Source organism: Anomaloglossus baeobatrachus, chromosome 5, assembly GCF_048569485.1.
Source record: "Anomaloglossus baeobatrachus isolate aAnoBae1 chromosome 5, aAnoBae1.hap1, whole genome shotgun sequence".
NCBI classification, from domain to species: Eukaryota; Metazoa; Chordata; class Amphibia; order Anura; family Aromobatidae; genus Anomaloglossus; species Anomaloglossus baeobatrachus.
The window spans coordinates 384678883-384704097 of record NC_134357.1 but is presented as its reverse complement, the minus strand read 5'-3'; the positions used below and the strand labels follow the sequence as shown (position 1 = coordinate 384704097).

The following is a 25215-nucleotide window of genomic DNA, read 5'->3' as shown; positions in this document are numbered from 1 at the left end:
AATGTTCCACTTTTTTGCACTCATGAACTCCTGGGTAGCTTTGGCTGTATGCTTGGGGTCATTGTCCATCTGTACTATGAAGCGCCGTCCGATCAACTTTGCGGCATTTGGCTGAATCTGGGCTGAAAGTATATCCTGGTACACTTCAGAATTCATCCGGCTACTCTTGTCTGCTGTTATGTCATCAATAATCACAAGTGACCCAGTGCCATTGAAAGCCATGAATGCCCATGCCATCACGTTGCCTCCACCATGTTTTACAGAGGATGTGGTGTGCCTTGGATCATGTGCCGTTCCCTTTCTTCTCCAAACTTTTTTCTTCCCATCATTCTGGTACAGGTTGATCTTTGTCTCATCTGTCCATAGAATACTTTTCCAGAACTGAGCTGGCTTCATGAGGTGTTTTTCAGCAAATTTAACTCTGGCCTGTCTATTTTTGGAATTGATGAATGGTTTGCATCTAGATGTGAACCCTTTGTATTTACTTTCATGGAGTCTTCTCTTTACTGTTGACTTAGAGACAGATACACCTACGTCACTGAGAGTGTTCTGGATTTCAGTTGATGTTGTGAACGGGTTCTTCTTCACCAAAGAAAGTATGTGGCGATCATCCACCACTGTTGTCATCCGTGGACGCCCAGGCCTTTTTGAGTTCCCAAGCTCACCAGTCAATTCCTTTTTTCTCAGAATGTACCCGACTGTTGATTTTGCTACTCCAAGCATGTCTGCTATCTCTCTGATGGATTTTTTCTTTTTTTTCAGCCTCAGGATGTTCTGCTTCACCTCAATTGAGAGTTCCTTAGACCGCATGTTGTCTGGTCACAGCAACAGCTTCCAAATGCAAAACCACACACCTGTAATCAACCCCAGACCTTTTAACTACTTCATTGATTACAGGTTAACGAGGGAGACGCCTTCAGAGTTAATTGCAGCCATTAGAGTCCCTTGTCCAATTACTTTTGGTCCCTTTAAAAAGAGGAGGCTATGCATTACAGAGCTATGATTCCTAAACCCTTTCTCCGATTTGGATGTGAAAACTCTCATATTGCAGCTGGGAGTGTGCACTTTCAGCCCATATTATATATATAATTGTATTTCTGAACATGTTTTTGTAAACAGGTAAAATAACAAAACTTGTGTCACTGTCCAAATATTTCTGGACCTAACTGTATGACCCTTTTAATATAAATTCACAACTTCTGGTCTGGTCCACCTAATGGGAAAAAAGTATTATTTCAAGTTTACAGTTGGACAATTCTAGCAATTAGAGATTGCTCATACGTGCGTATAACACGGTCGAGTGCTATCCAATCTTTTATCAGATAGCACTCAGATCAATGTTATATTATGGACCAGTGCACATCTGCGATTTTTTTCTCCCTCTCAGGCACCTCCACAAATTGGATCACTGCGTGCAAAACATTGGACTAAAACTTGGCTGACATCTGAGTACAGTCCGATATACGCCGAGACAGGCAGTGGAGAAGATGGAGAGATTTATCTCTCCTGCTTCGTTGCAACCTTGCTCTGATTCACCCATGCGAGAGAATGGGAGCACAGTGAATGACACTCGGCTTTGAGTTTGAGCCAAATGTTCTTAGCATTTTGCATCAGATTCTCTCGAATTGGATGCTATACACTAGTCTGACCCTATACAGAGTTATAGAAAAGCATTTGTATATATAACTCAATGAAATTAATATGTCCTTAGTCAAATGACAGTATTCCTTAGAAAAGGTTCCCATATATCAGCTGTACACTACTGATGACAAATTCAAAACAAGTCCAGGTGGATCAAAAAATGCTGCAACATTTTTGTGATCCGGCTCCAGGATGAGTCCAGATGCCAGAAACTATTTCATAGAAGATAATGAATAGTGTACCTGCAGCCATGTTGTGAAAAATTACAGATTCTACTTCAGAAATTAGAGAATCATCATTGACCAACACATCCTCCTGACTTCTAAAATTCAATCCAGACTATGGGCATCAGTGCAACCAGCTACATTTTTTGAGGGTCACCAAGTTATTACCATATTTTAGTACAGAATTTTTAAAAGAAAATATATAGCAATATCGTAAACCTCTTTCTAAGGCCAGGGTCAGACGAGCCTATAGCATCTGATGCAAGAGAATCGGAAGCAATATGCTATTGACTCTCGGCCAAACTGTGCTGCAAGTGTGAGCAGAGTGTCATTCACTGTGATCCGATTCTGTTGCATGCGACAGTCAGAGACTAGGTGGAGAGTTTGATTTATCCATTTTCTCCATTGTTTGTCTCTGCGTACAGTCATAGCTGAAACTGTTGGCAACCTTGGAAATGTTCCAGAAAATGAAGTATTTCTCCCAGAAAATTATGCCAATTACACATGTTTTGTTATTTTCATGCTTATTTCCCTTTTGTGTATTGGAACAACATTAAAAACAACAAGAAAGAAAAAACAAACACAAAACCAGCAAAATGGATATAATTTCACAAAAAAAATCAGTCATTGTCCTACTGGAAGACCCATGACCTAGGATGCAAACCCAGCTTTCTGGGCACTACATGGTGACCGAAAATCCTCTGGTAATCTTCAGATTTCATGATGTCTTGTACACAGTCAAGGCACCCAGTTCCAGAGGCTGTAAAACAATCCCAAAACATATTTGAACCTCCACTATATTTCACTGTAGGTACGGTGTTTTTCTCTTTGCAGGCATCATTCCATTTTCAGTAAACGGTAGAACGATATGCTTTACTACAGTTCTACCTTGGTCTCTTCTGTTCATAAGACACTTTCCCAAAAGGATTTTGGCTTACTCATGTACATTTTAGCAAACTGCAGTTTAGCTTCTTTAGGTCTCTGTCTCAGCAGTGGGTCTCCTGCCATAGCGCTTCATTTCATTCAAATGTCGACACATAGATCGCCCTGACACTGATGCGCCCTGAGCCTGCAGGACAATTTGAATTTCTTTGGAACTTAATTGGGGCTGCTTAGCCACCATCTGGACTATCCTGTTTGGACACCCTTCATTCAATTTTCCTCTGCCATCAACATCCTGGGATATTAGCTACAGTGCCATGGTGTTACAAGAAGGGTTTTTTTTTATAAATATCATCAACTATATTGTACTTGTTTTTCACTCGTAAAGCACCATGGAATAAATGGCGCTATAATAATAATAAATAATAATAACTATCATGGTAGTGTCAGGATCTGTGAAGACTACAGATTCTGACACTTTTCTTGCTAACTTCTCTGATGTTTGTGATCAGCACAGGCAGACTCTGGCATTGACCCACAGACTTGTAGTTCATAGGCAGGCTAGCAAGAGTTAATCCCTCCTGGGCTGCTTGTTTGTCCCCTTTGATCATATGTTGTAGGGGAACCAGTTACATTCACTTCCCCTATATATGCTGGCTGGACACTTCCTTTAATGCCAGCTATAGCTTCTCTATACTGGTCTGGTGAGGTGTTGTGATTCAGGCTTACTTGTGGTTGTAGTACTTCATTGCTGTGAGTGGTTGCGGTACATAACCCTTGTTGTCCTTTTGGTTGCTGCCTTGCTTCTCTTGCTTTTCTCCCTTGTCTCTTACTGTTTGTTCCTGTGAGGTTGCAGTGTGTCTAAGTTTTGTTTTTTCCCTGTCTGTCTTTATCTGCGTTAACATCACACTCCTTTCCTGGGGAAGGGGGGCAGGGGAGGGGACAGTTTAGTTCTGGTCAGGAAAATAGTAAAGCATGGCACTTTGGCTTCTCCCCCATAAGGAGTAATCCGGAGGCTAGGGATAGCCTAGGGTCTCCTAGCGTAAGGGACAGTATAGGAGGTGCCAGTCCGTTACTATCCTGCAGTCACATCATGACACATGGGTTGTAATCTTCTTGATTATGTTGTGCACAGTGGACAAAGAAACGTCAAAATCTCTGGAGGGGAATTTTGAGATGGTTGATATTTTTCAACAATTTTGGTTCTAAAGTCCACAGACAGTTCTTTTTTCCCCCCTCTTCTGTTCTCCATGCTTAGTGTGGAACACACAAGCACAATTCAGAGATTGAGTCAATTTCTCTGCTTTTTATCTGGTTTCAAGTGTGATTTTCACATTGCCCACAGCTGTTACTTGCCACAGGTGAGTTTGAACGGACATCACGTGTTTGAAACAAAGTTGTTTACCCACAATTTTGGAAAGCTACCAATTTTGCCCTGCCCAATTTTGGTGTTTTATGTGAACATTTTTTCCAATTTGACTTTTCCTACCCCTCTTTTGTGTTGTTCCAACACACGCAATAGGAAATAAACGTGTATAACAAAACATGTGTAATTGCAGTAATTTTCTGGGAGAAATACTGTTTTCTGGAATAATTTCAAGGGTGTCAACACTTTTGGCCATGACTGTATCGGACTGCAGTCAGATCATCTGAGTGCAGTGCGATGTTTCACAAGCACCCACAGATTTCTATACGATGCCAAATCGCAGCATGATGTTATTTTTCTTTCATGCCAATTCGACATGAGAAAAAAATTGCAGATCTGCTCTGCCTCATTGAATAACATTGGTCCAAGTGCAATGCTTGATTTTTTGCAGGCCTCGCTTTCACTAGCATATGGCATCTGAAGCGAGAGCATCGGATGTGATATGCTAAGGACATTCAGTTCACACACTGCTGTGAGTGTGAGCTGAGTATCATGGTACTGCAATTCAATTCTCTGGTATGCGAGACTCGGATCACAGGTGCGGAGAAGAGGGAGAGATTTATTTCTCTGTTACCTATCTCTGCACATATCGTACTGCATTTCGATATCATCCAAGTGCAGACCGATGTCTCTCATGCTCCATAGACTTGTATGGGTGCTTGTGGTCCGAAATATGCTGCAAAACGCAGCATGCTGCAATATTTTTCTCATGCCGATTCAGCATGAGAAAAAAAAAAAAAATAGTAGATGAACACTGCCTAATTGTTTTATCAGATTGCACTCGCCCATATTAAATGTAAGTGGGAGCGAGGACTAATACTGTAGCTTGTAATGCACATTATTTGATACTGGTTTCATCTAACATAGTGATAACAATATAAGTGTAAAGCCTGCTTTTCATGTTACAATTTCGCATACGATATCGTATGCGATCGTAACCGCCCCCATCGTATGTGCGGCAGGTTCAATTTTGTTGAATGTGCCGCACAAACAATTAACCCCCTTCACACGCGCTTACCCGTCCATACGACCTCGATGTGGGCGGCGAACATCCACTTCCTGGAGTGGGAGGGACGTTCGGCGTCACATCGACGTCACACGGCAGCTGGCCAATAGAAGCGGAGGGGCGGAGATGAGCGGGACGTAAACATCCCGCCCATCTCCTTCCTTGCTGGCTGGGAGCCGCAGGACGCAGGTAAGATCTGTTCATCGTTCCCGGGGTGTCACACACTGCGATGTGTTCTACCCCGGGTACGATGAACAACCTGACGTTCAATTCATGAGGAATGAACGACGTGCGTGCGATGAACGTTTTACCGTTCATTCGCAATCGCACGTAGCTGTTACACACTACAATGTACCTTACGATGCCGGATGTGCGTCACATACGACGTGACCCCGCCGACACATCGTAAGATATATTGTAGTGTGTAAAGCGGGCTTAACCGTAGTAGGTGCAATGCTTGAAGTCAAAGCCATGCCCTGGTTACTAAGAATGAATTTAAATACAGTCTGATATGCCAGAATATAAAGACTAGAGTAGACTGCCAAAAAACATCTAAAGGAGCCACACAGTTCTGGAAAAGCATTCTGTGGTCAGATGGAACTAAGACCAACCTGTACCAGAATGATGAGGAGACGGTAGAATGAAGAAGGAATGGAATGGCTCATGATCCAAAACAAATCATATCACGGTAGAGGCAGTTTGATGGCTGGACATGCATGGCTTCCAGTGGCACTGGGCCACTAGTGTTTATTGATGATGTGACTGAGGACAGAAGCAGCAGGATGAATTCTGCAGTGTTCAGGGCTAAACTTTCTGCTCAAATTCCACCAAATGCAGCAAGGTTATTTGGACGGCTCTTCACAATACAGATAGACAATGACCCAAAACATACTGCGAAAGCAACTCAGGAGTGTAAGGCAAAGAAGTGGAATATTCTGCAATGGCCGAGTTAATCACCAGAGCTAAACTTCTTTGAGCTGCATTTCACATGCTTAAGCCAAAACTTAGGGAGAGAAACAGACAAGTTAAAACTGAAGTCAGCTGCAATAAATGCTTTGACTATCCATGTGTCATCCATGTGACACATACCATGAAGAAAAAACAAAAGAAAAAAAAAACGCATGGCACTGAAATAAAAAAATGTATGTGTTTAAAGATCTATACATAGATTTTACAGCTTTCAACTAAATAAATTATATATATATATATATATATATATATATATAAAATCATTTTTAATAACCAGCAACGGTAAAGCTGACAGCCGAGAGCTGACATTATCAGTCCATGGTTATTGGGACTTCCCAGCCTAAAAATACCAGCCTGTAACCAATGCCAACCCAAAAGTGTTGCATTACGTTAGATGCACCAATTATGGTGCTTCGCCTCAGCTCTTCCCAATGCCCTGATATAGAGGCAATCAGGGTAATAGTACTTGGGGTTGATGTCATCTGTCTAGTGTGAGCTGGCATCAAGCTCTGGTGATAGACACCCCTCCATTAGTATTAGTAACCCAGTAATAAAAAAAAATAATTTTTTTTCAATAAACACTCTCCAAAAATTTCCCTTGATTTTTCTTTTGTATTGAGGAGTCTCAGCCATTTTACAAAACCATACACAGCATGCTGCAATTTTTTCCTCAGGCTGAAAACAGCTGAGAAAAAAAAAAGAATAAAATTCACAGATTACTGCCATATTGATTGTCATTTGTGCTAAAAAATAAATATCTACACAAACACACACACGTGCCACCCCCGCGTCAGCAGCCGGGCTGCTCGGATCCGCGGTGGCTCGAGGGGTCTCCGGACCCGGGGGGTCGTGCGGCCACTCAAATAAAGGGGGGCTATGTACAGGGGATGGTGTGGACAGTTGGTGACGCCACCCGTGGTGTGTGGTAAGGATGAAGTACCACCGCTGCAGCTGGGAGTACCACGTGGCGATGGTGTGGGCAGCCAGATATTTGACCACTCCACGGGTAGGGGGGATGCCCCGGGACTCGGTGATGGTGTCGGGGAGGTGCAGTCGGGCCGGTAAGTGTTAATTGTGTACTCAGTCCAATAACGCTGACAACCGTGGTAAACCAAAGTTCTTGATGCCACTGCAGCAGGGAGGGAGCACGCCTGGATCCCGTGCCCGTTGGTGTTGCTTGTTAGCCTTTGACATTGACCTTGGCACCTCTTTTTGGCACCTTTGTAGTTGGCCCCTTTTAGCATAGAACTAAACGGGTCCTGCTCACCCGTATGGCTAACGGAGTGAGCTTGCTCTCAGGGTTCACGCTCTGGATTTTCTGGACTATGTATTGGGAAAGTCCTATCCCCCTCGTTGCGTTAGTACCCCGAATTTGGGGCGGGTGGAGAACGGATCTTGAAGGCTCCGTCCTCGTCGGGTAAATTACCAGGACGCCTGAAGCTACTTCCTGGCCTAGGGTCCACGTACCCCGTCGTGGCCTGGCCCCTGCCCGGTGATGGCACAAGGCTGCCGGCTGTCCTCCTCAACAGTCCGTGCGCCTTGTCACGATCCCCTGCGACCGAGGTCCAGCTTCTACCAGGCCCAGATCAACGTCTGCCACCTAGTAGTAACAAGAAGCCCAGCTCCTGACCTCTCCTCTCGAGAGTCACTGCACAACTCACTTGTGACCTCTCCTCTTCAGAGTAACTCCTCAACTCACTGTCTCCTAACACTCCTGACCTCCCCCCCAAGTGGCCAACCCTATTCCCTTCAGGCTGTCCACTGGTGTGTCTGGTCTGGGTGGTACAGAGTGTTCCTAGGGTTTTGATTAGCTTGTTCTTACCAACACCAAAGGTCAGGGACCCGTACCCAAGGAGGAGGTGGATATCATGCAGAAGGGCAGATTGCACAATACCCTGTGACGACATGATTGGCCAGGGCGTCACACACAAATATATACAGTATTATATACATACATACACAGATGTGAGCAAACTCTGCCTGCTCACGATCCGGACATCCGTGCCCTTGGTCAAAGTTCGGGGCACTGCAGTCTCTCTGTTCTCTCTGCAGAGAACACCCGTGGCTCCACAGAAATAACTTGACATACTGCCCCTTCGGAGGCCACACTGAATGTCAGTTAACGCTGCGGGAAAAACTACGAGCGAAGAGTACCTGCGCAAATCGGCAATGTCTCTGCGTAGGCGTGAGATTTTGCCCAGCTAAATGGATGGCGCTGGAAAGCGTCATCTACATCAATCAAAAGGAGAACAGCGATCAGCGCTGAAAGGAGGTACAAGAGGCACAAAATAGGACTCCAATCGAACTGCACCCAATGATTAGCATACATAGCGAGAGGTTTTATAATATGTATTTGTGGGGTCAACAAGGGCAAGTCAAGGGACAATATGTACCTATATAGAATGCAGCACAGGTGTTTCTTAAGATGCTAATTTTGGTTTAGATTGCAAAAATCTGGTGATTGGTTCTCCTTAAGCTCTATTCTTAAAAGAGGACCTGTCACCAGGTCAAAAGTGGCCAGGTTTTTTTTTTATCTCGTTTTATTCCACTGCTTTTGAGGTTTCTGGTTTTTTGTTCTGTTTTTTTTTTTCCCTGACGTATATGTAGCTAAGGAGATATAGGCCTTTTTATTTAATGCTAATTGTTTTTGTCTTTAGCTAACACTAAGCAGGGTAAATAATTACCCCCCCCAAAAAATATATGATAAAATAGATTATATTTTATTGAAACATATTAAAATAAAAAAAGAGATATAAAATAGTGGGGAGAAAAAAAAAAGTGATTATATATATATATATATATATGTGTGTATATATATATATATATATATATATATATATATATATATATATATAAAAATGGATCTGGGTGTAGCATACTGTATATACAAAGTGGCAAAATATTAGTACATATTTAATAAATATATGATAAAGTACATGGTAGTACCATACAGTTTACAGAAAAAAATAAATAATAGAACAATAATTTTATATATATACATATATATATATATAGTACTCCGTAATCACGCACCAACAGGGTACAGAATCATAGGTCAGGCAAGCACTCCAGGCAGACCTGATAAAATCTGCACAGTGAGGGGACCATCAAGGACCTCACTGACCTTGAAGTTCGGGAATCAGTAGCAACGGGAGAACCGGGGACAGGACCAGAGACTCCAACCCCACAGAGTTCACGCTACTGTCATATGGACTGCTGTAAGAGACAACCAGGAGGGGACCCACAGCCGCTCCAAGCCACGGGGACCCACCAACCAAAGACAGGTGCAAGGGAAAGAAGCCACCAGGTCACTAAACCGGCACTGGGACAAAGGGGACCTGCAGTTGAGACCAGCCTTGGGTGACCAGTACCAGCTTGCAGTAAGTAAAAGAACCAGTTACACTGAAACTCCTTGTGTGGCCTACCTTCTTTCAACACCCATCTGCATCACCTATCCTCTGGGGCCTGGCCCTGCTTGCGGAGGGCCTAACATCCAGGCTGCCATTAACACCAGCCCCAGTAGTGAAAACTGTGCAGCGGTGGCTCCATACCTATAGCCGCAACACCGCAAGTGGCGTTACGTGTGAACATTATTCATATCCCCTGTAAATATTCCCCTTTTAAAAAGCACCCAGGGCACGGGACAAGGCAACGGCCACCAAAATGACATTCCCCAGTTATACACTGCCCGTGACAGAGTACCCCATAACCCTGGGTGAACACATACACACACACACCTGTATATATTATATTTTATAACAGTGAAAAAATATATATATATACTGTAATATATTATATCGGCATCAAAATCTCGCGTTTTTTGCAGCTGCGTTTCTCCTGCCAAGAGATGCAGAATTTTCTGACCATGTACACATACGCTAATATTCCCAAAAAAGTAGCTCTGTTAGGCTATGTGCGCACGTTGCATTTTTTGCAGCATTTTTGCACGTTTTTGGGTGCGTTTTTGGTCTTAAAACTTCCCCAGCAAAGTCTATGAGTTTTCATTTTTGCTGTCCGCACAGTGCAGTTTTGTTTTAGGTGCGTTTTTGCGGTGACCACAAAGATGCAACATGTCAATTATTTCTGTGCTTTTGCCAGCGTTTTTCACCCATGCAATCCATTGGAAAGAAACGCAGCAACAAAAACGCTGCAAAAAAAGCGGTAAAACATGCTTTTTTTTGTGCATTTTTTAGCAGCCAAAAACACAGCGTGCGCTCATCGCCTTAGTGTACACTTCACTTTGTGCACATCTGGGACAATTTTCTTAGTACGCACAGACTTTTTGAAATTCATAGTTTCTAAAATAATTACATATCAAGGTTAGGGATGCCAGGTATTGTTTACCAGGCAAAATAATACATAACGTGAAATATATGGATATGGGAACAACCCGTTAGGACTGACCTGTTCTGTGTTAGATGTTCTTAGGCTGAATGAATTCCAGCCATTGACAGCAAACACTTTGTACAAGCAATTTGTAAGGATGATGTAGGATTACAAACATCATCATTCAAATTTCAACTTGAAAATGGAATTCTGGCAGCTGATCTATGGGAAATGATTAACTGAAATAATTATAGACGTATCATCTATAACTTAAGTGTGGGCCTAACCATTCTACTGCCTCGGGCTCTTTCATTACTCACGCAGCAGCAAAAAAATGTACATTATTAGAATATAAGGTACTTCCCTCCAAAAATAAATCAATCAGATTCAATCACTACATGTCCACTAGGTTGTCAAAGCCATATTTCCTATGTATGTGTTCTATTATATTAATTTATGCTGCAGGACATGGTTGTTTCAATGAATACACGTCATCTGGCATGATATGAAAGATACAGGAGCGGACACCGACAGAGAAGGGCCCCTGTGCAAGAATAATATAGGCCCTCTGCAGTCCAATAGCTCCTCATAATGCACAATGCCACCTGCTTAGAAGCTGGAAATGGCCTCTTTACCCTTTGGGCTCCTGGTGGCTGCACAGGTTGCAGATCTAGTATACTCGCCTCTGATAAGTAATAGAAGTATTCCCTTTGCAAAAAAGTTTATATAAAAGTAAAGTGTTTTTGTAAGTCAAAAAAACACCAACGATACTCAGTGAAGTCCCTTTTACATCATTTGATAATTTGGCCCATAGGAATTTTTTACAGACTGAAAATTGGCTGCCAGTCACTCAATGAATGAGCAATACGCTTGCTTGTTGGGTGATCAGGTAATTTATTCCAGCACAAAAATAGTTCTTTTCTGCAGCACATTGTTCTGTGTTAACCACGGATACACTGCCGACAACAAGATTGCATATGTGTAATGTATGAGTCAGTAAATGACCGCTGATAGATTAGTATATAGATAACAGACATACTGTACATAATTAACAGCGCTCATCCTGCCTGACCATGGGCCCAATGGCCCAGATTACAAGCATTATACAGGGTGGGACATAAATATGGATAGACCCTGATAAAAAAAAAAGAGTAAAGTTGAATTCAAAATGGCGGCTTTGCAGATGGCTGCCATGGGCGTCATCCGGCCCCAAATGTTTTGCCCCTCCCATGTACTAATATGCCACAAATGGTAAGGTGATATCAGCAACCACTTCCATTTTATCAGAGTGTATCCATACTTATGGCCCACACTGTAGTTACCTAGGATATAAAATGATAGGTCAGTATTCCATGATTATTATTATTATTATTATTATTGTTTATTTATAGAGCACCATTGATTCCATGGTGCTGTACATGAGAAGGGGGTTACATACAGAATACATATACACGTTACAATAGACAGACTATCACAGAGGGAAGAGGGCCCTGCCCTTGCGGGCTTACATCCATGATCCATTATAATGCCACTCTATAGGCACCGTATTCCATGTGTATTGCCAGACACAAGATAGCTTTCACAGGGAACCCAAGGGGACCTCTGAGGAAGCCAACTTGTGTTTGGTAACATGCGTGGGATGCTGTCACTTTACATTGGCATCATGATTGATCCTGGACCATTGACTTCTTGTTTACACTGAGCCCTTTGACCTGGTATATAGGAATATTTTATGTTTTCTTAGATCATCACTTTGATACACTTGATCCTGTATTTTCATACTTTTGTATACTTGATACTGTATTTTATACTTTATACTGTATTTATTATGTATTTTATACTTTATGTATTTATTGTCTATTTTATATCTAGCAGTATTCCACTGTATGACGTGTTGGGGGAGCACAAAAGAACACGTCTGATGTGATACATAATCTCCTTGTTTAGGATTAAAAAGTATATAATAATAATAATAATAATAATAAATATTATATATATTTATTTTATTTTTATTTTTTTTTAATTCCTCTGATTACTTCTACTATCAGTGCTCCTCCCAACCCTGTTTTTTCCCTGCATGTTCACCCCAATTTGGTTTAACAAGAGGAGCTGTGGTGATCAGATATTCCTCTCCAGCCTCATTGTGTCTCAGTGTTGTGCCTGACCTTTTGCACAGTATAAACATACACTTTCAACATCCTATCATGCCAATTTTTTTATTATGCTATGGAGCGCTCTTTTTGATAAAATTATAGTATATACTCTGGCTCTGATTTAATGTATAAGTATGACAGGCCGTCCATCATGACTATTGTACACTGAGTAGAGTGGTCTTGTTTGCCGTATCATGGGCATAGACTAGGGATCTTATTTTGTCGTCCAGTGTTTTTTTAAAATGATTTTAATATGTGTACCCTGTCTCCTCTTTTTTGTTTGTTTTTTCTCGATTTTGTAATAAAGTGTAACTCAGCAGGTTAGGATTAATATTGTTAAAACATAGCTTTTAATAATAGACCATTAAAAGAGCATCCAATGACAAACAACAATAATCAAACAACACATGTAAAAGGCGCCACATAAACAAGTACCACGGCGGGCTGTGACAATTACCCAAAAAGCATCAAATCTAGCCACCAAGCCCACTTGTCACATCAGACTATAATAATCACAGCATAGTCCGACAGGACAAATAAGGTGACTGCAAAGAAACAACAATTAAGGAACAATCTCACCCAAGATGTAGAATCAGTAGCAGTGAGGGAATGATTCGTCGGGGGCAGACAAAGCTGCCGCACACTTCCCCAGGTTCCTCGTTCACAATCACTCCTCGTGTCACTCCTTCCCGACGCGTTTCATCACAAAGTGAGTCATCAGGGGATCCGGAGATAAGAGGCACGATGAGACCATGTCCACATCTCCGGATCCCCTCTATGTCTTGTGTGAGATTGTTCCTCAATTGTTGTTTCTTTGCAGTCACCTTAAGGAACAATCTCACCCAAGACGTAAAATCATTGGCAGTGACGGAATGATTCGTCGGGGGCAGACAAAGCTGCTGCACACTTCCCCAGGTTCCTCATTCACAAGCACTCCTCGTGTCACTCCTTCCCGATGCGTTTCATCAAAAAGTGAGTCATCAGGGGATCCCGAGATGTGGATCGGGATCCCCTGATGACTCACTTTTTGATGAAAAATTATTATTATCTATTATTAAAAGCTAAGTTATAACAATCTTAATCCTACCCTGCTGAGTTACACTACTATTTTTGGTAGATATTGTTTCCACACGCTGTTTTTTTCACAATTTTGTAATAAAGCACAAGTTTTTTTCTTTGAAATGTGTTTGCTATCCATTTTCTCCATATAATGAATAATGGCTTCCTATTCACAAAAATATTCCAACGTGTCTCAGAAAATCATGTATGGGCAGGCACGAATTTCCTAATGTTGTTGTCATGTTGTGGGAACTGATATGGCAATACACGTCTCTTGTACAATTTATTCAAGTACATTGGAATAATAAAATATTAATGTGCCTAAGAATAAAAAAAATAAAAATTGAGCTATAATCTCAAACATATTTTAACTTCATCGATCATCTACACCAATAACCAAGATACCAAGCCAAAGTATCTTAACTTTGTTAATCATGGTTTTCTAAATGGTCCACACCAAAATGTGGGTTAAATTACAAGAAAGTTGGGAAGCATGAAAATGTGGATAAAGACATATCTAGCAATAAATCTAACTGGAGTTGATATTTTTTCCCCTATTTTACATTGTTTATTTATTTATTTGACCAGAGCCTCGTGGAGGGGTTTCCATCAAACCCAGTTTGCTTATTACTAAATTAACTATTTAAGAAGCTGGATATTGTTGGCAGTGACATTGATCATTCTCAGCCAATGGGATAATTTGAGTCTGCTCTATTAGAGATGGTGGACAACTTGGAAATGTATTGACAATTGTATGTAATACATAGACTACTACAATGTATGTAAGTGAAGAACTGCTTAGCTATCAAAAGATAAGGTTTACTAGCTATTTGGCTCAAAACACCTTTTTTCCGTAATCAAGGATTTGGAGATTTTGGAACTTATTTGACAATTATTTTTTTATTATGGTATAAAATACTTGGTTAGAACTAAAATCATGCCATAATATTGGGCTGGATACATGATCACAGTTCAGCTATTGCAACAGACATGTGCAAATAAGTTTGTCAACCAAAAATAGTTTCTTTGCGGTCACTTGCCTAATATATGTGATGTGGGGTACCAATATCAACCTTGTTCTTAATATCAGATAACTGGATGCAAGTGGTTGCTATTGCCCCTGGCCCTTGAGCTTAGGGTTTCCCAAAAGTCCCTTTGATGTCTATAAGATGGCCAATGCTACGTAAGACAATAATTGTGGGTCTAGTTGGAGCTGTTGCATTGGGGCCCATGAGTTTCATGTTATGCCACTGACTTGATTTTTTGCAGCTCGATATGTAAGTGATTGGTTGTTTTAGATATGGGTATAAAGTTTAGTCCTTTTGCCGAACTTAATAGGCATATGGTGCATAAAAACTAGTCACTTGCATATTTGACACCAATGGATGCTTTCTTTGGGCCTGCGAAGATGTCAGCTGTTAATGGCTTGCTCCAGAGTCACAGGAGAGAATACTTTAATGTAAAGTGAAAATCTAGAGTTGAGCAGACTCAAAGTAATGTGTTCACATTCTTGAGTTTTGGACGCCTCTCTAATGACCCAGTTAAGCCAACAATTTTTGCATAGTAAGTAATTAGGACTTGTCATTGATAGTTCAAGTACCTGATTGGAATTTTATACAGTTTGAGATTATGCACATACTTGTCTACATTACTAGCCTGTGATTACTTTACTAGGCATTGGCATATGTTGGTTTCTATTTTCTTTGGCTTTAATTATACTTCAAAGTTTATCTCTAGGAATAGAACCAAGAAGCTTTAGCAATGGAGCCTCCCCAATCACACCTCAAGCCCCCTGACCACCAGCAATGAATGTTATATACAGTATTACAGTTGGCGGTTTGAACTGGTTTCAGAATTTTAGCTTAATTTGGGAAAGGCTTTCATGATTTCCAAGGAATCAGTCTAATCTCTCCATGTGTACTAAATATACAGTTCTGACGCATAACCAGAATATGGCTGTATGCACAGACCCTGAATTACTCACTTAAAGAGGTTGTCCACTACTAGGACAACCACTTCAGATTCCACTTGTTTCCCTCAGTTAAAATTAAAGACCCTGTACTCACCTCCCGTTCTGGCTCTGTTCCAACACTAATTAAGAAATAATGTCTGGAACACCATTCTAAGTCTTAACTGGGTGCAACTGTTCCAACACTGTCAGTAATCATGGTTTGGCACTCACGTGACAGTGTGACGTCATGCGAACCCTGTGTCCAATCACAGCTGGTTTCTCTCTACCCATCTTAGGAACTGAGTTAATCAACAGTAAGTGACTCTGCGGCTGCAACTCACTTCCTATTGATTGCCCATTTGTTCAGAAGATGGGGTGAGAGAAGTCGGCAATGATTGGACATTGGGCTTGCGTGATGTCGAAATGTCAAATGAACCCCGAACCGTGATAACAAACAGCGCTGGAATGTTGCCAGAACGGGAGACAAGTACAGGGTTTTTTATTTTAACCGATGTAAACAAGTGGAATCATAAGGGGTTGTCGTAGTAGTGGACATCGCCGTTAGTCTGGAGCGATCATTGACTGAATAAAATCGTTTAGAATATGCAATGTTAGTATTGTAGGCACTGAAACAAAATGGAAACTATAATAAAGCATGGATCATGGAGATGGACCCATTTTAGGTGAGTACAATCACCTTCCAAACTAAAAAGGAAGGGGAATCAGCCAATCTCCTAGAAGGGGGGAGAAGTTATTAGTTGGACATGTTTTCACCATCCTCTTTAGGATTGTGAGTGTGAATATAGTAACCGGTATCAGGAAAAAAAACTATATTTTAAAATTACCTATCAGCGTATCAAAAGAGGCCAGTTATTGTTCCTATTTTATTCCTGCTGTTCCCCAGAGTATGTAGCTTGTTTTTTTATTTACATACATTTATAGAAATATGAGCCTTTTTATTTGGTGCTCATTTTTATGGTCTGTACCAAGGGGGCAGAGCTTACACGGCAATTAAACAGACCATCCTAAAAACATGTCCCTAGAGAATCTTGTGAGAACAAAATTAAAAAGCCTTTAGACCCACATCTCCGGAACTACCGGTATATTGCATATACCTAGTCTCCTGATGCCAACCTGTACGCAACCTCAATCCTCACACGACCTCCTTCTCTTCTCCCTTCTTATCTCCTCTTCCCACAATCGCATACAAGATTTCTCCCGTGCCTCCCCATACTCTGGAAAGCTCTACCCGAGCATATGAGGCTCTCACCTACTGTGGAAACCTTCAAAAAGGAACCTGAGACCCACATCTTCTGACAAGCCTACAACCCACAATAACCCTCAGACCAGTACACCACTGCACAACCAGCTCTAATCTCACCTATTGTACCCTCACCCATCCCCTGTAGGGCAGGGTCCTCTCTTCTCCTGTACCAGTCTGTTTTTGTAATGTTCATGATTGTTGTACTTGTTCTTTATGTATACTCTTTTCACTTGTAAAGCGCCATGGAACAAATGGAATAATAATAAATATTAATAATTTAAAGAAAAAAATACTGAAAGGAGCAGTAGGAATAAGATAATAGCAAAAACTTTTGATCTGGTGACAAGAGCTCTTTAATTATAATTAATGTATCCTTACTTTCATAGCGTTTATATTCCTCCAGTTAATACAGACAATCGAAATCTCAAAAAAAATTGCTTCTAAAAAAAGTTGGGTTCAAATTAGCCGAGCAGGGTGACAGAAGATCCTCACACAGGCCCAGGCTCTCAACAGAGCAAATCACTTACTCCTATGATAGATTTATCAAAGGCTGATTCACACATAACTTATTAGTCCTTGTTGATGATATGGTTTGTGTATGCAATAATAATGCTATTAATAGTGCACATGTACATGTTCTGTACAGGTGTAGGGTGGGCTCTCGACAAGAATTTGGGACAGTCCTGAGTTATGTCACTTATGGACCTGTGTTAAACTTCTTTAATGAGGTTTGTTGTGCTGTGCAAAATCACGAAAATTCTTCACATTCTCTGTTATTACTTCTAGAACATAGTAAAACATTTTTGAACAGGTGCATAACTGTAGATGAGATCTGTATAGACATTTCTAAATGGTACCGTAATCATCAATCCTCATGGACATTTACCAAGTTCTATGGTCTCCACATTTCTGTCAAAGTCAATACCAACCAATAGTTGTTGAGTTTTGCAATACTTGCTGGCCCCGTGTTGTTTAATTACAAATCAAACATAATGATTAAAGATTAATTAGAGCTCAATCTAATAATTTTAAAATAATCAAAATACTAATTGAAAAATATGTAGCAAATAAAAGGGATGCAGCCTAAAAATAATAATTTACCTATGAAAAAAATTGTACATTCCATTGGGAAATGATATCCAACTATTGTAGTCTCCTGAGACTAGTTTAGCTTCAATTAGATGATTTTTGCTTTTGTATTTACAAAACTTCAATTATTATCAACCTTTAGTCCCAATTCTTGTTCGGTCACTTGCTTATTATTGTTAGAGCATCATTGATTCCATGGTCCTGTACATGTAAAAAGGGTGCACATACAAAATATAAATATAAATTACAATAAACAGACTACCATTGACAGACCGCTGCAGAGGGAAAAGGATCCTGCTCTCGTAGGCTTACAGTCTACACACAGGTCATCATCTATTCCAATTTATCACCCTTTAAAAACTAATAATAACATAATATAATATATATTTTTTCTTATATTCTCTACTTTTCTTGTGATGCGTAACCATTACCACTGCGATGTGTTCAAACTGTAACTATGTCTCGTTTTCTTCTTGCTTATGTTAAAACCATTAAAAATGTTGAAACATAAAAAATAATATGTTATAAATAAATAAGATAAGTAAAAAAGAAAAACAAACAAAAAAATATTACTGAGAGTCCTGATAATGGTGATAACATAATGTGCGTGAGAATACGTTACCACTCACAGGAGTGATTGACTTACATACCTTCGCAATCTGTGCACTTCCAGTGAAGATGACTATGAGATGCAGAGATCACCGGTCTGGCCCTTCTTGAAAAATCATGTGATCAGGAACCTGAAGTCCATTTGCGACTATATAAGATTCTCTGATATGGTGGTCTTTGTCTTCTAACTTGAGTACACCCACATACCAGATCCCTTATTGTCTGCTCTTGGGGCTCCTTCTTCGATAGTCTGAGGAATGAGGATCTTGTTTAGGTCCTTTAGTTACTCTGCACCGTCCATTGACTCATGGAAAGGTTTGGTGATTGAACGTCTGATAATCTGCAGTCTATGGTGAAAGACTAGTCATATCCTTGAAAAGGGTAGCCTGAGGATGTCCAGTGGCCAAGTGTCCTATAAAGATGTCTGAAGGTCTCTTGTTATAAGCGTTCTGCAAACATCCATGCTTAGAACTCAGCAGCTGCAGCATCTGATCCCATTAACACTCAGCTTCTGAAATACTTTCTGTTCCAGGCTGCTCCTATCTCACACCTAAACTTTCCAGGTTGCACCTCTGCCTTTTTCCCAGTGGGGCTCCACCTCCTCCACCTCTGATGAATTTAACCCTTGATGTAGCTTGCATTGCTTTCTCCTGTGAAGTTTAACTCATTAAAAGGAGAGGTGTGTCACACAGCAGACGGCTAAAACACACAAGAAAGGAAGAGGGATTTGAAGGATTACCTGTGAGATGTACATTAATAAAGGAAGTGTAAAAAGCGCCTCACAGTCTGCAGGATGCATCGTGTGCTTAGGAAGGAAGCAAAGTCAGCATCCATAGTAATCAAGTCACATCAAGAGAGCACCTGGATTATGCCCTAGACCGAGGCTGATCACACTTTAAGGACCCGATTTATCATTTGCAATTTCTTTAAGCCACTTTTTTTTTTATCTTGTATTCGCTGAAGTTCATTAAACCAGATTCTTCAAAATGGCACATTCGATTCATGAAAATGGCCTTTATTTTTTACTTCATTTGTTCTTTGCCTTTGTTCAGCACAAAAAGTCACAAACCCTTAAAAAGACACACGTTTTTCAAAAGTGCAACAAATTGAAAACTTCAGCAAAAACTTTACTCCAGGCAGGGACTGCGGTGATATGCTCCAAATAAAAAATAAAAAATTGACTTAAGCATCTGGATAAGCAAAGATGTGTAGTACAAATCAAAAAAAGATTTAAAAAAGAAAGATAACTTACAAAGTGGCACAAAACTTCAAATTTGGTGCTGAGGAGATGCAGGTCTATGAACTCAGTAACCTCACACGAGATGATGTCATTGAGTTTAATAAGGTCCCCTGAGGTCAGTTTACTTGTGGTCACAGGTGGGGTACCATGGGAACCTCCAGCTATGACCAAAAATAAACTGAGTGACATCAGTGCTCATTCCTGCTGCTAAGTCAGTCTCTGCCTGAAGCCACAGCATGTGGTCACGTTCTGTGCCCACGCGCTGTGACTTCAGTATGTATGTAGCAGAGCCGGAATCGTCGTGTCACCTCATGTAGATTACGTATGAACTGGGTGTTTGGGGTTAATGAAAGTGTGAAAGAGGGTGTTATTTTTGTTTTTTTAAATAAAAGGTTTTTTTGATGTTTGTTTTTATTTCTTTTCACTTACAGATTAGTAATGGAGGGGGTCTCATAGACGCCTCCCATTACTAATCTAGGGCTTAGTGACAGCTGTGAGCTGTCATTAACCAATGATATTACAAGGATTGCCACTGTACCAGGGCAACCTGGATGAGCTGGGTAAAGTTCCAGGAATGTCGCATCTAATGGATGTGACAATTCTGGACGGTTGCAGGCTGCTATTTAGGCTGGGGGGAGCCTAATAACCATGAGTCTCCCCAGTCTGAGAATACCAGCACACAGCTATCAGCTTTATCATGGCTGGGTATCAAAATTGGGGGGTCTGCAACCTGTCTTTTTAAGTTATTTAAATAATTAAAAAAAAAAAAGAAAAAAAAAAGCCGCCTAGGGTCCCTCTTATTTTGATACACAGCCAAGATAAGCACACGGCTGGGGGCTGCAGCCTGTAGCTGTATGCTTTATCTGAGCTGGATATCATAATATGAGGAGACCTTAAGTAACATGTTTAATTTATTTATTTATTTTATACCACGATAGAGGCGCACACAGCATCTGTGATTCCAAGCAATCAGATAAACTGTCACACAGGGTGGGGGCGAGGTCTGACTGCAACGAATCACATATGCTGGTACTGCCTATGGGTGGGAGAAGCAGTGTACATGCATGAGGGTAATGAGCGACCCCAGAAGTAGAGTTACAGCTGCGTGGAGACTGCTAAGTATAACGCACTTGCTTTATTCCTATTTACTTTCTTTGTTCCTTACCTTTTTAAAAAATTAGCCTGGTGGCTGGATCCGGATAGTTACTAAGAGTTCCCTGAGAACTCCGGGCCCGGGATCGGTACAAAGGTACTAAGGATTCAATGCAGGATTTTACAGTCCGGGTTCTCCCATCACTACTGGCAGGTTGAAAATAAAGCACTTTATTGTGGTCATTACGTGAGGAGAGGAGACAAAAAGAAGTGACAGCCGGTTTGCATAAACTAAGTTTCTTCCTGCTAATTAGCATGAGCATACATCAGCATGATGTAGGCAAAGACACCCTTAATCAGCAATGTATCACTTAGTTCACTGGGTGCAGCAGTTATAACACAATCAGAGTTTTTAGATTTAGCAATGCAGCAGAGCTAAAAAAAAGCTGCACCCACTCATACCAGGCTCTGTATGTACAATGTCTAAAGATAGTGAACTGCTAATCACAGCAGGGGGCAAGTCAGGCTACCAGGTAGGAGGCAATGTAGTCAAGCAATAATAATCTCCTGGTGCTAAAACAAACATTGCAGGTAAACAATACATACCCAGTCTCACGCAATAGAAGTGAATTGACCGAACACATCTAGTCAGAATGTGGCCAGAAATATGCAAATGATTGCTCACTCCTGGTACAGATGTAAAAGTGGTAGAATGTTGTTGTTGTGTTCCTACCCCTGAAGACACCAATCACATCAATGTGTTATGTTGTCTAGTGGGAATAATGTTTTGCATCTTTTTGAAATATTGTAATGTAATGTGTCATGTGAATTGCATTATATTGTGATGTTCTTATGTAGTGTAAGGTATAATGCATAGTGTATAATGTATATGTAGTAATATATAATAATTAGCAGTGTTCATAATGTGTGCATAGAACTGTGTGAAAGGTTTAGATCTGCCCAGCATCAGACAGCAGGGACAGAGACAGTTAAGTGTTGGGACTAGCCCACTGTGGGATTGGTAAGCTGAAAGAGAAAGAGACAGTTCATTCTAGAAAGAGTCAGTGAAGGCCTAGTGAGTGAACATGACAGACATATAGTTGGTCAGTCGTGAAGGTCACATACAGTGGATGGTTTGTGGCAATGGAGAACAGGAGACAGAAGAAAATCATGAACCTCGAGAGTGGCAGAAAACACAGGGTGTGAGTAGCGTTGTAATTACAGACCGATACTCGAACGGAGTGGCCCCAGATGATAGGAACCGAAGGACAGAACTCTAGCCTCTACCAGGCCCTTTACACCCTCAAGGTACCATGTGACTTCTAATAGAGCAGGAGTCTACTGCAATGGCCAAGCCCTTAACCATCAAGGTAGCGGGTTAACCTCAACTGGCATGTGAATGTAGTCAACCAACCAAGCAGTTGCCCGCTAGACTTCAGGGAGTGTAAAGCTTTACTCTGGCCATCAGGGGACCCCTAAGGAGACTGGACATTGGACTTCAGTAAAGTAAGGTGACCAGCACACTGTATGCTGTAATGCTGGACTGAGGAGCACTGAGACTCACCAGCCCAGTTTAGATCGGGTGCAACCTAGAAGTAAGTTGGATTATGTCTCATAATAATGTTAAGTAACACTGTAACATGCTGGAAGACATGTGCCCTCTATCTGGAAAGTAGAATTGTGAAAGAAAATGAAACATGCAATAAATAGTTGTTGTTTAAAGTGAACAGTTAGTATCCTTCTGAGTGTGAGTCATCATCAGGTGCTGGCCAGCTGACACAAATGACAGTATGTGGCCTACATGGGTTCCCAGCCCACATGGCTGAAGTCAACACACCCAATCAGGACTAGGTATTCCATGTAGCGTGTTGTGGCATTCGGAGTCAGTCCCTTGCCCAAGACTACAACAATGCGCCACTGTACACGGGCTTTTTCCCCACATGTTGGCTGATCTCAGCCGACATCTGCAGTTGTTAACCAGTTAAATCCCGCTGTTAATCTCTGACGGCGAGATTTAACCGCATCATTCCCCACCGCCATCGACGATGATGGGGGGCTGATTGATTGTGATGACAGCTGGGGGTTATCTGATGACCAATATCCCTATCATGCATGACGTAGTGCCTGTGAACGCCGGCTCAGCACCGTTCTGAACAGCAGAAGCAATCAGAGTGTATGAACTTCAAGTCCCCTAAGTGGACTAGTAAAAACAAGAAAAAGTGTAAACAAAATGGTAGTATAAAAATAAAAACACAAAAGTTCAAATCACCCCCCTTTTGCCCCAATGAAAATAAACCAATTAAAGCTATATAAAAAATACACAAATTTGGTATCGCCGCTTTCAGAAATGCCCGATCTATGAAAATATAAAATAAATGAACCTGATTTCTAAAGGGTGTAACGAAAAAAAAAATCAAAATGCAAGAATTACGTTTTTTGGTGGCCAGAATACTAAGAAGCAATCAAAATATCACAACTACCCAAAAATGGTATAATTAAAAATGGCAGGTCAGAACGCAAAAAATAAGCCCTCACTGAGCTCCAGATCATGAAAAATGATAACGCTACAGGTCTCGAAAAATGTTGTCAAGAGCGCAATTCTTTTTTTTTTTTGGACAAATTTCTGATTTTTTTCACTACTTAAATAAAAATCAAACTATACATGTTTGGTAGTTCTGAACTTGTACAGACCTGGAGAATCATACAGCCAGACCAGTTTTACTATATAGTAAATATGGTAAAAAAAAAAAAAATAGCAACCGAAAAACACTTTTTTCTGCAATTTTACCGCACTTGGAATAATTTTCCCGTTTTCCAGTACAATAGGTAGCAAAATGAATGGTGTCATTGCACAAATAACAAAATCTCATATGGCTATATTGATGAAGAAGTAAAAAAAGTTAATCGCTGGGTGGTGAAGGGGTTAACATTTAATAATGTTCCGAGTCTCCCCCTGAATTGCTCCCCTCTACACAGTATGATGCTCTTCTATACACAGTATAATGCCCCCACACTGTATAGTAGCCCCACACTGTATAGTAGCCCCACACTGATGGCCCCAACACAGTATGATGGCACCCACACTGTACAAAGACCCCACACAAGCTCCCACACTGTATGTAGTCCTCCCACTGTATAAAGACCTCCTCAGTAACCCCCACACTGTTTCATGGTCCTCTAAGTAGCCCTCAAACTGTATCATAGCCCACTTAGTAGCCCCCACACTGTGTCATGGCCCTCTTAGTAGCCTCCACACTCTATGATAACCCCTTAGTGGACTCTGTATCATGGCCCTGTAGTAGCCCCCACTTTGTCATGGCCCCTTTAGTGGCCCTCACACTGATGATATGATAACCCCCCTCAGGAACACCCACACTTTATGATGGCCTCTTCAGTAGCCCCTCAAAACTGTATGATGACCCCCTCAGGAGCTCCAAGTAGCACCTCAGTAGCCCCCACACTTTTAATGGTCCCCTCAGTAGCCTCCACACTATATGATGGCCCCTAAGTAGCCAGCACTTTGTATCCTGCCTCCCTAAGTAGGCCTCACTCTGTATCATGACCCCTTAAGTAGCCCTCACTCTGTATAATGGCCCCATAAGTAACCCCTAAGCTGTATCATGGCCTCCTAAGTAGCCCCCACACTGTGTCTTGGCTTTCTTAGTAGACCCAACACTCTATGATAGCCTCCTTAGTAGCCTCTATTACTTATGAGGGATTTCTTAGTAGCCCCCACTATTTATAGTGGCCCTGTTAGTAGCCTCCACAGATTATGACCATAACATAATTTTAAAAGAAAAAAATAAGCATCAGATACTCACCTTACTCCAGAAAGTTCAGCACCAGACCATGGCAGGTCCCGTGCAGACGAATGCGGTGACATCATCATGCACTGACCTCCTGTGCAGGCCACTACAGTTAAAAGTAGCGTAACTCCGGGTGGACTCCTCAGAGCACAGGGCCCGGGGCGACCGAACGCCCTGCCCCACCTTTTAGTTATGCTACTGAACGGAATGGTTGCGACTTGTTGTACATATGTTCCGTCTTTTGTCACTTTTTTTTATCCGCTGCAGACTTCGAAAGGCGTGAAGTGGCTAAAATAAATGACAGGTCCATTCTTTAGGGGGCTTCTGCTTGGAAGCTGCCACTGTTTAAAAATGTAGAATGTTAAGAAATAGATCAGAAATAGATCAGAAGTCAGAAGAAATAACATCAGAGAAAACACCACACCATCGTTTTTCGAAAGCATCTTCCTACTGAAAAAACATGAAGGTATGTTGGCAT

At 41.2% G+C, this 25215-nt stretch overlaps 1 protein-coding gene across 1 annotated transcript in view; it reads right to left on the bottom strand.

Annotated features, from left to right (window-relative positions):
* The window catches only part of SP6 (Sp6 transcription factor), a 38871-nt gene extending 19734 nt beyond the window's left edge, over positions 1–19137 (bottom strand). Inside the window, exon 1 of the mRNA XM_075347648.1 lies at positions 18641–19137. The gene's annotated coding sequence lies outside the window, so the exon portion shown is untranslated. The remainder of the gene's footprint in view (positions 1–18640) is intronic.
* Positions 19138–25215: the final 6078 nt, after the last annotated feature.